This window comes from Balaenoptera borealis (assembly GCF_965194805.1).
Source record: "Balaenoptera borealis genome assembly, chromosome: 15".
In the NCBI taxonomy this organism is placed as follows: domain Eukaryota; kingdom Metazoa; phylum Chordata; class Mammalia; order Artiodactyla; family Balaenopteridae; genus Balaenoptera; species Balaenoptera borealis.
This window is the reverse complement of record NC_138871.1, coordinates 31,500,159-31,514,796: the sequence shown is the minus strand read 5'-3', so window position 1 is coordinate 31,514,796 and position 14,638 is coordinate 31,500,159. Positions and strand designations below refer to the sequence as shown.

The 14,638-nt window shown below is 38.7% G+C and overlaps 2 long non-coding RNA genes across 2 annotated transcripts in view; both read left to right on the top strand.

Annotated features, from left to right (window-relative positions):
* LOC309611685 overlaps positions 1-14,638 on the top strand; it is a 732,894-nt gene that overhangs the window by 419,119 nt on the left and 299,137 nt on the right. The window lies entirely within an intron of this gene.
* The window catches only part of LOC309611686, a 38,808-nt gene that overhangs the window by 15,613 nt on the left and 8,557 nt on the right, over positions 1-14,638 (top strand). The window contains exon 2 of the long non-coding RNA XR_014234674.1: positions 176-5,316. This is a non-coding gene — a long non-coding RNA (uncharacterized lncRNA). The remainder of the gene's footprint in view (positions 1-175; positions 5,317-14,638) is intronic.

Here is a 14,638-nt window from a genome sequence, read left to right as displayed (position 1 = left end):
AGAAATTAAATGATTCTTCTGGGGTCACACAGCCAGGAAACGTCAGAGCGAGAATCTGAACTCTGGCCTGCGAACTTCAAATCCAGGGCCTGGCACAGAGTGGGCTCAGTAAACACTCATCCCCCTCATTATAGCTGCCACAAGCTAAACAAAGGTCATTGCTTCTCTCTTGCAGGGTCATCTCTCTGAGAAAGGACATTATCACCACCAGGACCCTTGGCAAAGAGGCACTGAAGACACAGTCCTGCCGTGATAGTAACTATTCAGAGCTCAGCGCTCTCTTGGACTCTTTGGATTTTCCCTGACAGCTCAGCTGATGAGATCGCTGTTTTATGTACTAGCTGCATCAAAAAGAAAGGAATTCCCCCCACCATATCTCTCAGAAAATAACAGTCAGTAGTCATTGTCACAATATAACAGAAATGTTAGCAACCAGATTCACGGAAGAACTAAGTGACCCTGGTGAATCGCCTCTGACTCTGTCCTGCCCACCTTCCACTCCATCCTCTCTGTAGTTTCCTGGGTACTGGTGGGGGTAAGCTATACAGCAGTTTCTGACAATAACCAAGAAGGCTTTTTCCTTTTAAATGACAATAGGATTGGCATAATTGAAAATGAGGATAGAACTTGGAGTCAAGTCAGAGAAGACAGATTGTATGTAGAAGGGCTGTTGAAAATATAAAAGTTGGTTGCATTATTCTTGGGGGCTCAAACTTGGGAAGGTTAATACCATCATTTTCTCATTTGTTCTGCATTTTGATTCTGAAAAGAGAGCTGGCTTCGCCCCTTTCTTTTTAAAACTTGTGAAAAAAAAAAAAAAGAAAGAGAACGATTGAAAACATTACAGCCAAAAGAAGCTACAAAGGCTCTAGATAGCGAACCCAGTGACTAAGAGAATGAGGAATGATGAGTATGCCTCCTTTGGGAGGGGTTCTCCCTGTGCAGATCTTCACGTACAGGAATCTTAACACCAAACGTGTTCTCACATGTGTGGTGGTGGTGAACAATTTGAAAGAAATCAAAATCAGAACAAAGGAGAGTCTGGTACATGTTTAATGATTTACCTCTATAGATCATTCTACACAACCTAAAATTTGGGAGACATATCCAAATTCCCTGGCTCTTACAGAATTCAGCTGGGAAGTAAGAACCAATACCTGTTCCTCTGGGAATGTCTCCAAAAGTCCCAAGAAGGTAAGAAATATCTAAATGTGAGATTTAGTTGAAGTAGCCCTACTCACCAAGGTATACCCACAATCAAAATGTCATCCTTCTAATTCTAGTAATAAACTTCTCTCCCTTACTAACATTCTCAGGAAACACACACACACACACAAAACCTTCCACACCACCAAGACTAAAACTTTCCTAGTTCACTCCTACTCTCCTTCATGGCTCAGCTTAAATATCACTTCTTCCAGGCAGCCCCCTCTGATTCCTCAGATGTGGTCAGGGCCACCCATGAAGTCTGATAGTATCCTGCAGGCTTCTCAAGAGCACTCATAGCATTTCCTTTTTTCCCATCTCAGGGTGTTTTGTCTGACCTCAAAATGCAGATATGGATGCCCTTCCACCCCACCCCACCCATCTCTAGGTTCTCTTGGGCTTACAAGGATCCTGGGATGTTAAGTGGAAGGACCCCCAGAAGGATGTAAAGACCATGAGCCTCCTGGGTGGGAGTGGGTGGCAGGGTGAGCGTTGGAACCATGAGGGGTCAGGGCTGGAGGAGAAGCTTGCTGATTCTGTGAGCCTGACCACACAGCACTATCTTCTCTGGAGTGGCAAGGCTTCTGGCTTAGATCACTGCTAAGGTGCCTATGGAATCCAGGCACTAAGTCTGTACACTTGAGCCCTTGGTGGGGGCTCTCATTGGTCAAGCTTGGATAGAGAGAATGGAGCCTCCAGAAGAATGGACTACCACTGCAGGGCAACATGGGCTAAGATAAGAGTCAGCCAAAGTGGGAGCCACTGAGCCTGAGGAATGGGCCCTATGCTATTTTCCTGCATGACATCAGCCCAACGGTAACAGGGGTCACCAGGGTGAACTTCATCAACCTGGGCAATCTCTCCAGAGAGATTTAATTTGACTTAGGAGAAGTAAAAGATCTCTTCCTTCATCTAAATTCATAACTATTATGCCCATACCACAATTATACTACATAAGGACTTCCAAAATTGTTGGTTTTATGTCTATCTTTCCCCATTAGAAGTTTATGTACCTAGTGCAGTCTAGAACATAGTCGATTCTCAATAAATATTCATTCAATGAATGAGTGAATTAATCTTTGAAAATTCTTTAAATCTTTCAATAAGCCCCAACCCCTCTTTTGGAAACTTTTACCAAAATGAAATTGTAAAAACTATCACCATCCAATACGTTTTTGAGAAATCTATGTTAACGCTGCAAGTTTGAAATCACAATTTTTGAAAAACAAGTTTTTTTTTAAGGTAAGAATAAAGTTAAGAATAACTTTCACCAGGAGTGGACCTCAAGCCCCTGTGGATGACATACCTTAATTACGTGCTGACCCTCTACCTCTGGTGGATCCTACTGGACCACACTGTTCTCTCGCATTTCTCCAGCCTTAACTGCCTGATCAAACGTTTTGAAAGAATAAACCCAGGAAGGAGACTTGAGAAATAAGCAGCTGAGACTGGAGTTTTCACTTTGCAGAGAACACATTGAGTGGAGGTTTCAACTGATGGGAAAGACAGTGGCCCAGTGGTTAGAAAATGTGACTTGTCGAGAGGGGTTCAGGGGAGGAGAGACAGGAAAGAGGGTCTCTTTGTACTGAAGTCAGTGCAGTAACATCTGATGTGTATACAGAAAAACAGGTCCTGTGTAAATAGCTCACTACAAGTCACAAAATAATCGCATTCTCTGAGGTCTGGCCTCTGCAGTGTGTTTCTTTACACCATTCATGCACAACCCAAACCAGGCAGTGCTATTTCACAGATTGCTGACATTTCGCCTCTCTTCCTAGTGACAGATCTAAACAGATATATAAAAAAATGGTAGCCACAAGGAAATGACTTCTGGCTTTAACGCCATTTGACTAGAAGTGTATGAGGCAGCCTCTCCCAACTTGACTTATGTTATTCATGAAAACAAAGAAAAAGACAAGAACTCAAAAGAACACTGGAAATGTCAACCCAATCAATGGCTTGACCAGATTCTGGTAGGCATTTTCATTAATCATAAAGTGGGACACAGTGGACTGGTACAAACTTATCCAGGTTATGGCTCATGTAATTGAGCTCAGTGGGAAACCAACTGCCCCTACTTTTTGTTACAGACACAGAGATCCAAGGTCTGTACCAACTAGAACACAAAGTGCTTACCCATATGCTATGGAAGTGCTGCTTTTTGAGGATGCCAGTAATACATCTATTTGGAGGTAGTACCTCCCAGGAAATAACTGGTCAGGAAGTGTGTGTATATGGGAGGGAGGGGGAAGAGGAAGGAAAACCAGCAATTTTGTGCTGTATTCTGGGAGGTGCAATATTTACAAGTTAAACACTAAAGGCAGGGGCGGAGACAGGAAGATCCCTATTAGCAGTACACAATATCAGTTGCAGTTTTGCAGGTGACTCCGTGGGTCAGAGGAATAGGGAACCGGGTGGAAGAATGTGCTATCTCAGTAGAATGAAGCCATGGTAGGTGCATGCCTGCTAGAAACTGAAAATTGCTCTGGACACACTCTGCATGTCAAATTGTACTCCAGATCTGAAAAGGAGATGCTCATCACACAGTGGATTGGCAGTGTGGTCAAGGACAACACAATTATACTCACTAGATGCTGATGACCAGCATCTAGTCTGGAAAGACTTGATCTTAGTTGGAGGTGAGGGAAAAAAAGAAAACAAATCCTGCTGTTTATACCTCAAAACTGGGCATGTGTAAAAAATCCTACAGAACAAGGAAAAGGGAATATAATTCAGAAGACTGTTTGAAATGACCTATCGTAGAACTAGAAGAAAAACTCAGGAAGGTTGCAACTTAATAATAAAATGTAAATAATAAAATAAAATAATGTAAATAATAAAATGCAAGAAGATGTAGTCTTTACTAGGGTGATCATTTAATTTAACCTATTTAAAGTGAAAGGAGGCACTATTAATAATTATGCCAGTTATGGGCCAATATCTCTCATAAAAATAAAAAATTCTAAATAAAATTTTAGCAAATAGAATGCAGTGTATTTTAAAAGATAATGCATCCTGGCCAAATGGGATTTAGTCCAAGAATGTAAATTTGTTTTAACATTGCAAACATTGATGTAATTCATGTATTAACAGAACAGGGAAAAAATAAATTTCAATAGATGAAGAAAAAGCATTTGATAAAATTGAACATAGATTCATGGTAAAGCTCTCAGCAAACTAGGAATAGAAGGGAACTTCGTTAATCTGATAAAAGTGTATTTCAGAAAACCTACAGTTTATAATTACTGGTGAAATAATGAATGCTTTCTCTCTGAGATTGAGAACAAGGCCATGATGGCCACTGTCACCGTTTCTATTCATCATAGCACTGAAAGTCTTGGGGGGGAGGGGGGGAGTATAAAGCTTGGAGTATTATTTGTAGATGACATGATTGTGTATGTATAAAATTCAATAAAATGTATAAACAATTAGAGTTAATAAGTGACTTTAGCACAGATGTAGAATACAAGGTCAACATAAAAATCAGTTAATTTCTATGTACTGGCAATAAACAATTTAAAATGAAGTAAAAGTGCTATGTACAAGAGCATCAAAATCATCAGATACATAGATGGAAATAAATATGACAGAAGATACATACAAGATCTATACATTGAAAACTACAAAATATTGAAGAGAAAAAAATACTAAGACCAAAATAAATGGAGAAATATACCATGTTCATGGATCAAAACACGTAACATTGTTTAGATATCAATTCTCTCCAAAATGGAGTGCGTTCCCAATCCAAATCCCACGCGTTCTTCTATAATGTGACTTTGCTGCTGCCCCATCAGTATATGGAGTCTAATTTTCCTTTCTTTGAATCTAGATTGGCTGCATGACTTCCTGGGCAGGTGATAAATGGCAATGCAGCTTCAACCTGGTTTACTAGAATACTTACTCTTTGAGACTTCAGTTGCCATGGGGAGCCATGCTGTGAGGAAGCCCAAGCTAGCCTATGTGGAGAGATGACATAGAGAGGCCCCATAACTATATGAAGAGAAGACTTTATGAATGCCTGGCCAGCCCCCAGCTACTTTAGTTCCCTGATGTTCCAGCTCTAGCCATCATCCAACTACAATTGCATGAGACCCCAGAAACATGGAGGTAAGCCCTTTTTGCATTTCTGACCCACAGGAACCAAGGGAGATAATGAAATGATTGTTGTTCTTCTAAGTCACTACACTGTTTTAAAATTTTTTACTGAGGTCTGATTCACTTGTAAAAAGCTCTACATATTTAATGTACACAATTCGAGTTTGAGGATTAGTATACACCCATGAAACCATCCAACATCAAGGCCATAAACATATTCATCACCTCCCAAAGTTTCCTCCCACACCCTTTATTATTATCTTGTGCGTGTGTGTGTGGTAAGAACACTTAACATAGATCTACTCCTTTAGCAAATTTTAAGTATACAATACTTAGCTATAGGTACAATGCTGTGCAGTAAATCTCCAGAACTTATTTATCTTGTGTTGACTGAAAAAATGCACAATCTAAAAGTTGAGAATAATTTTTGTTTGGGGCATTACTGAGGACTTAAGTCCAGGATACAGCCTCTCATATAGCTCTGAGGGACTGTTCTGAAGAGGTAAGGAAGGAGACAGGATATTTTGGAGTTTTTGGAAAAACATGTAGCAGGTAGTCGAACATCAAAATATTACTGCTGATTAAGGAAAACCCAGACATCTCAGGTTAATAAATTTAGTGCTTTTCTATGTATGGTATGATGCAAGAGTCTGGGCTCACTGAAATTATTCCTTTGATATGCACCTTAACTATCTAGGGCCAGTATCCTGTTTATTTTCATCCTGAGTTCCCTTAGAGTACACCATTGGGGGTGGCTGCAGTAGCTGAAGGTTTGATGGCCACAACATCCTTTATTTACTGAAATAGCAGGTGACATTCTTTGACCACACTTGCACAACTGAAGCTTCGTACCCTTGACCCTCAACTCCCCATTCCTCTACCCCACACCCCTGGAAACCACCATTCTATTTTCTGCTTCTATGAGGTTGATTATTCCACATATAAGTGAGATCATTCAGTATTTGTCTTTCTGTGTCTGGCTTATTTCACTTAGCATAATGTCCTCCAGGTCCATCCATGTTGTCACAAACGGCAAGATTTCCTTTTTTTTTTTTTGAAGACTGAATAATATTCCATTGTATGTATCTTAGTCTGTTTGGGCTGCTATAACAAAATACCAGAGACTGGTAGCTTATAAACAACAGAAATTTATTTCTCACACTGTGGAGCCTGGAAAGTCCACAATCAAGATGCTGACAGATCCAGTGTCTTGTTAGGATCCACTTCTTGTCATAGATGGCATATTTTCACTGTGTCCTCACATGGTGGAGGGGGAAAGGGAGCTTTCTTGGGTCTCTTTTATAAGAACACTAATCCCACCTATGAGGGCTCTGCTCTGATAACCTAATCACCTCCCAAAGGCTATGTTTCCTAATACCATCACCTTGGGGGTTAGAATTTCAATAGATGAGTGGGCGGTGGGTGGGAGGGGCACAAACATTCAATCTGTAGCAGTATGTATATACCACATTTTCTTTACTATTCATCTGTCGTTGGACATTTAGGTCATTTCCATATCTTGACTATTGTAAATAGTGCTGTAATGAACATGGGAGTGCAGGTATTTCTGCAAGATCTTGATTTCAATTCCTTCAGATAAATACCCAGAACTGAGATTGTTGGATCATCTGATAGTTCTATTTTTAATTTTTTCAGGAAACTCCAAATGTTTTTCATAATGGCTCTACCAATTTGCAGTCCCACCCTCAGTGTATAAGCGTCCCCTTTCTCCATATCCTTGACAACACTTACCTTAAAAAAAAAATAAAGACATCATAGCAGAGTGAGGTGATATCTCATTATGGTCTTGATTTGCATTTCTCTGATGATTAGTGATGTTGAGCACCTTTTTATATACTCGTTGACCATTTGTATGTCTTCTTTGGAAATGTCTATTCAGGTCCTTTGCCCATTTTAAAATCTGGGTTTTTTTTGTTGTTGTTAAGGAGTTAAAGGAGTTTGTTATACATTTTGAATATCAGATATATGGTTTGCAAATATTTTGTTCCGTTGTGTAGGCTGTCTTTTCATTTTGTTGATGGCTTCCTTTGCTCTGCAGAAGCATTTTAGTTTCATGTATCCCACATGTTTATTTTTGTTTTTGTTTCCTGTGCTTCTGGTGTCATATCCAAAAAAATCATTGCAAATTGTCAACTGAAAAAAAAATCACAACCTAAAAGTTGAGAATTATGTTTTATTTGGGGCATTACTGAGGCCTAAAGCCTGGGATACCGCCTCTCAGATAGCTCTGAGGGACTGTTCCAAAGAGGTATGGGAGGAGCCATGATATATAGGAGTTTTTGTAAAAAACAAAACAAAACAAAACAGGTAGTTGAACATCAGAAGATTCCTGCTAATTAAAGAAAAAACAGACGTCTCAAGTTAATGAATTTAGTGCTGTTCTATGTATGGGAAGATGAGAGGCTGGGCTCATTGAAATCATTCCTTTGATATGCACCTTAACTATCTGGGGCCAGTATTCTGTTTTTCTCCATCCTGAATCCCCTCGGTGTGCACCAATGGGGGTGGCTGCAGTGGCTGATGGCTTGATGACCACAACATCCTTTGTTTATTGATATGGCAGGCAACACTTTTGTCCACGCAAGACATATGTCAAGGAGCTTCCTTCTGAAGGTTCCAGTCCAAGATGGTGACATAGAGGGCTCCTGAACTCACTTCCTCCCATGGACACACCAGATCTATATCTACACGTGGATCAATTCCCTTTGAAAGAAATCTAAAAACTAGCTGAGTGACTTCTACACATTTGGCAAATGAGAAAATGCTCACATCAAAACAGGTAGAAAAGGCTGAGATATACTCTTGCCATAAACCTTATATCCAGCTACAGCAACATACAGTTGGGAGGGAAACCCTGAGGAGCAAAAGGTTTTGACTCAGAATCTAGCACCACAAATTTTAAGACTTCCACCTGAGGAATGGGCCACCAAAACAACTATTTCTAAAGGCCCCTGGGGCTTGTGTCTACAAAACCCACTAGACGATAGCAAACAAGAAACAGTTCTTAATGGGCTCATGAGGACTCACTGTGGCTCTCCCCTCCAGGGATCAGCACAGAGAGAGCAAACAGAAATGCCCATCTCCCAGTCTTTCTCAAAAGAGGTCTATTTGTAAAAGCTGCTGTCTGGGGGCCAGGATTCTAATTTAGCATACATTTGTGATTCTACCCAGAGACAGGGAGGCTGGCAGGTGTTGTCTCCACATACTCCCTCTGGCCTGCTCTGGGTCATTGGTGTCTCCCTGGAAGGAGCTTGTGCATACATCTGATGCATTGGCTTTTGTATCTGATGCATTGGCTTTTGTTGCTGCTGCTGCATTGGCTTTTGTTGTGCATATATCTGATGCATTGGTTTTTGTTGCTGCTGTTGTTTTGACACCCCTCTTGACTACTTGGCTCTGGTGTCCAATTTAGCTTGCATTTGTGGGTCCTACAGGACTGTAGCAAACAAAACAAACAGTTTTTAACCAGCTAGCACCCCAGGGCTCAGCACAGAAAGACCAGATGGAAAAGCCCATCTCCCAGCCTTTCTCTGAAAGAGACCTATTTGCATACTTTAGAGGCTGCTCCCTGAGAGTCAGGCTTCTAGTTTAGTACACATCTAGAGGCTGACTGCAAACCTCTCCCAAGACCAGAGAAGCCAGCAGACATCATATCTGCATTCTCCCTGAAGCCCATTCCAAATCACTAGTATCTCCCTGGAAGGAGTTTGTACACACAACTGATGTCCCTGTTTTGTGGCTGCTGCCCAGGGTAAGCAACCCTTGATTGCTTGGCTCTGGTGCCACATTACACTGTGTTAGACCACATGAACTTAGCAGACAGTTACAGAACACTCCATCCCAAAGCAGCCGAACACACATTCTTCTCAAGTGCACATGGAACATTCTCCAGGATAGATCATATGTTAGGCCACAAAAGAAGTCTTAATAAATTTAAGAAGATTGGATTCAGATCAAGCAGCTTTTCCAACCACAATGGTATGAAATCAGAAATCAGTTACAAGAAGGAAACTGGAAAATTCACAAATGTGAGTAGATTAAACAATATGGCACTGAAAAACCAATGGGTCAAAGAAGAAATCACAAACAAAATAAAAAAGTATCTTGAGACAAATGAAAATGGAAATACAACATACCAAAACTTACGGGATGCAGCAAAAGCAGTTCTAAGAGGAAAGTTCATTGCAATAAATGCCTACATTAAGAAAAAAGAAAGATCTTCAATAAACAACCTAACTTTATAGCAACTAAAAACAGAACAAATAAATCCCAACATTAATAAAAGGAAGGTGATAACAGAGATCAGAGTAGAAATTAATGGAATAGAGACTAGAAAGGCAATAGAAAAGAGCAATGAAACTAAGAGCCAGTTTTTAAAAAAGAAACAAAATACATGAAACTTTAGGTAGACTTAGAGAGAGAGAGAGGGAAGGAGGGAGAGAGAGAGAGAGAGAGAGAGAGAGGTATTGCACATAAATAAAATTAGAAACTAAAGAGAAGACATTATAGTTGATACCACCGAAATGCAAAGGATCAAAGGAGACTACTATGAACAATTATATGCCAACAAATTGGACAACCTAGAAGAAATGGATAAATTCCTAGAAACATACAACCTACCAAGACTGAATCATGAATCAATAGAAAATCTGAACAGACCAATTACCAGTAAGTGAAACTGAGTTCCCTTAATATTGTTCCTCTGCAGAGTTTATGATTAACCTCTCTATTGAAAACATTATTCCCTTTCTTATCTCACACCTCTTTCTCTCAATATTGAGGAGTATCAAAGAAAAGGAGGGATTGAAACTGAGTAGGACCCTGCAGGGCCCCTCCGTGTCCCCTGTTTCTTGTTGGTAGGAAAAAAAACAGGCTTTAGTCTCCTAGGCCTTCCCCTATTTCCAAAGAGAAGGCTCAAGCAGTTAAGAGGGCAATAGAGTTACAGGATTCCTAGTTCCTCCTGAAGGAATATAAGTAACAATATGATGCATATCTTTGAGTTGTTCTACAGAAACTAAGGCCCTCACCCAGGTGGAGGATGGTGACTATGTGCTGACCACAAGCACATAGACCCCAGATTGGTTGGAACCAGAAGGTTGAGATTCCAGAAACATCACCCTGTTACCTTACTACCAACCAATCAGAAGAAAGTCACACACTCTGTAGCCCTCACCCCAAGTTTCGTCTTTAAAAACTCTTCCCTGAAAACCATAGGGGAGTTCAGACCTTTTGAGCACAGCTACCTGTTCTCCTTTCTTGACCCTTGCAATAGGCTCTTCTCTACTCCAGACTGATGTTTCAGTTTGTTTGGCCTCACTGTACGTCGGGCACATGAACTTGGGTTTGACAACATGAGGAGATTAATTAGTAATTAAAAACCTCCCAACAAAGTTCAGGACCAGATGGCCTCACAGGTGAATTCTACCAAACATAGAAAGAATTAATACCAATCCTTCTCAAACTCTTTCTCAAAGAAATCAGAGGAGGGAGCACTTCCCAAATCATATTATGAGGCCAGCATTACCCCGATATGAAAGCCAAACAAAGACACTACAAAAAAAGAAATTACAGGCCAATATCCCCAGTGAACATAGATGTAAAAATGTCCACAAACTATTAGCAAACTGACTCAACAATACATTAAAAGAATTGTACACCAAGATCAAACACAACTTATTCCAGGATGGTTCAACATTTGTAAATCAAACAATGTGATATAACATGTTAACAAAATGAAGGATAAAAATCACATAATTATCTCAATAGGTACAGAAAAAGAATATGACAAAATTCAATATCCATTCATGATTAAAAACTCTCAATGAACTGGTTATAGAGGGAACATACCTCAACATAATAAAAGCCATGTATTACACACCTACAGCCAACATCATACTCAATGATGAAAAGCTGAAAGCATTTCCTCTAAGATAAGGAGCAAAATAAGGATGCCTATTCTCACTGTTCAACACAGTAAGTCCTAGCCACAGTAATCAGGCAAGAAAAAGAAATAAAAGGAATTCAAATTGGAAAGGAAGAAGTAAAACTGTCATTATCAACACAGATGACATGATACTATATATAGAAAATTCTAAAGACACCACCAAAAAGCTATTAGAACTCATCAATGAATTCAGTAAAGTTGCAAGATACAAAGTTAATATACAGAAATCTCTTGTGTTTCTATATACCATAACAACAAACTATCAGATACAGAAATCAAGAAAACAATTTCATTTACAATAGCACAAAATGAATAAAATACTTAGGAATAAATTTAACCAAGGAGTTGAAATATATATACACTGAAAACTATAAGACATTGATGAAAGAAATTGAAAAAGAAACAAATAAATGGAAAGATATTCTGTGTTCATGGACTGGAAGAATTAATATTGTTAAAATGTCCATATGACCAAAATTGATCTACAGTCAATGCAATCCCTATCAAAATTCCAATGGCATTTTTGACAGAAATAGAAAAAACAATCTTAAAATTTGTATGGAACCACAAAAGACCCTGAATAGCCAAAACAATCTTGAGAAAGAACAAACTGGAGGCATCAAACATCCTGATTTCAAACTAGATTACGAAGTTATAGTAAGTAGGGTATTAGAATAAAAACAGACACCTGGAACAGAATAGAACCCGTAAGTAAATCTATGTGTATATGGTCAACTGATTTTCAACAAAGGAGACAAGATTATACAAGAGGGAAAGGACAGCCTCTTCAGTACATACATGGTGCAGGGAAAACTAGACAGCCACATGAAGAATGAAACTGGACCTGTATCTTACACCATATACAAAAATCACCTCAAAATTGATTAAAGACTTGAATGTGAGATCTGAAACCATAAAACTCCTAGAAGAAAACATAGCAGGTGAGCTCTTCATCATTGATTTTGGCAATGATTTTTTGGATTTGACATCAAAAGCAAAGGCAACAAAAGCAAAAATAAACAAGTGGGACTACATCAAACTCAAAAGCTTCTGCTCAGCAAAGGAAACCATCAACAAAATGAAAAAGCAACCTTTGGAATGGTAGAAAATAAAAGTAATAACAATATGTTAATATCTAAAATATGTGAGGAACTTGTACAACTCAATAGCAAAAAGCAAATAACCCAGTTAAAAATGGGCACAGTATCTGAATAGACATTTTTCCAAAGAAGACATACAAATGATCAACAGGTACACAAAAAAGGTGCTCAACATCACTAATCATTAGGGAAATGATAAACTATAATGAGATATCACTTCATACCTGTTAGGATGGCTATTATCAAAAACACAAGAAGTAACAAATGATGATGTTGAGAAAAGAAAACCCTGTACCCTGTTGTGGGAATGTAAACTGGGAAAACAGTATGGCGGTTCCTCACAAAAAATAAAAATGTAACTACCATATGATCCAACAATCCCACTTCTGGGTATATATCTAAAGGAAATGAAACCATTATCTTGAAGAAATATCTGTACTCCCATGTTCATTCACTATAGTCAAGATATGGAAACAACCTAAGTATCCATCAATGAACAAAGGAATGGATCAAGAAAACATAAAACACACACACACAAACACAGAGAGATAGAGAGAAGGAAAAGTTTATTGAGCATTAAGAAAGAAAGAAATCCTGTCATTTGCAACAACATAAATGACCCTGGAGGTCATTATGCTAAGTGAAACAAGTCAGACAGAGAAAGAAAAATACTGCATGGTATCACTTAAATATGGAATAAAAAATAATGTTGACCTCATAGAAACAGAGAGTAGAAAAGTGGTTGCCAGGGGCTGGGTCGGGGGGCGGGGGTGGGTGGTAAGGGAAATTAGAAGAGGTTGTTACAAAGGTAAACTTTCAGTTATAAGATAAATAAGGTCTGAGGGTCTGATGAAAACATGGTGACTATAGTTGATGACACTGAATTGTATAGTATTGAAATCTGCTAAGAGAGTAGAACTTAAATGTTCTCACCAAAAACAAACAAACAAAAAAAAGATGAAGAAGATAAATATGCGAGGTGATGGGTATGTTAATTAACTCAATTGAGAGGGAATCATTTTACATACACACACACACACACACACATGCACACGCACACGCACACACAGAACAAGAAAAGACAAAATGTTTCCCAATGCATTTCTCAAAGCTGGCATAACCCTTTTACAAAACCTGACAAAGACTGCACAATACTAAATAAACAAAAAAAGTACCTCAAGTTTGTCCCATCTCTGAATATAGATTTTTTAAAAAATCATAAATAAAATACTAGCAAATTGAAATCTGCTGTAAATTGACCAAGTAGACCTTGTTGAAGTAATATAAGAATGATATAATTATGAAGGATAAAAGCTTAATTTATCATGTTCTTAGGTCAGAGAGAAAAAAAGAACAATGATATTAATAGAGGTCAAAAGTAATTTGATGGGATTTCCCTGGTGGTCCAGTGGTTAAGACTCTACTCCCCATGAAGAGGGCAAGGGTTCGATCCCTGGTCAGGAACTAAGATCCCACATACTGCACAGCACAGAAAAAAGAAATTTTGATAAAAGTCAATATCTATTTTTGATTAATCCTCTAGTTAATTGGGAATAAGAGATTCTTTTTTAATATGATGGAATATGTTTAAATAAAACCAACTGCCAATATTATTTTTAATGATGAACACTAGAGCTATTCCATTAAAAGCAGGAAAAAGACAGGGCTCATTCTATCACCCACTTTTACCATTTTTCTGGAAGTTCTAATGAATGAATTAGATTTTTCATAAAATAAGAAGCGTGAATTGGAAAGGAGGAGGGGAAATGATCATTTTTAATATAAGAGCAAGTTTTCTAACTGGAAAAGTATTAGACTGATGAGGTGAGAATTCCTCCCTGTGTGTAGGCAATAAGAGAGTATATTGCCTATTTATAATTTTAAAACGATAATAAATTGACTAAAAGACTATATCCTTTTTATTACCACTTTACACTGGAAACTCTAAACAATGTCAGTGATAAAATATTCTTCTGTACAATGAAGTGAATCAGCTATATGTATACATATGTCTCCTCCCCCTTGGACCTCTCTCCCCGCCCCCCATCCCACCCATCTAGGTCATCACAGAGCACTGAGCTGAGCTTCCTGTGCTTTATAGCATGTTCCCACTGGCTATTTTATGCATGGTAGTGTATATATGTCATTCCTAACCTCCCAATTCATCCCACCCTCTCCTTCCCCACCATGTCCTGCCCTGCAAATAGGTTCATCTGTACCATTTTTCTAGATTCCACATAAATGTGTATCATATAACAAATATATGATA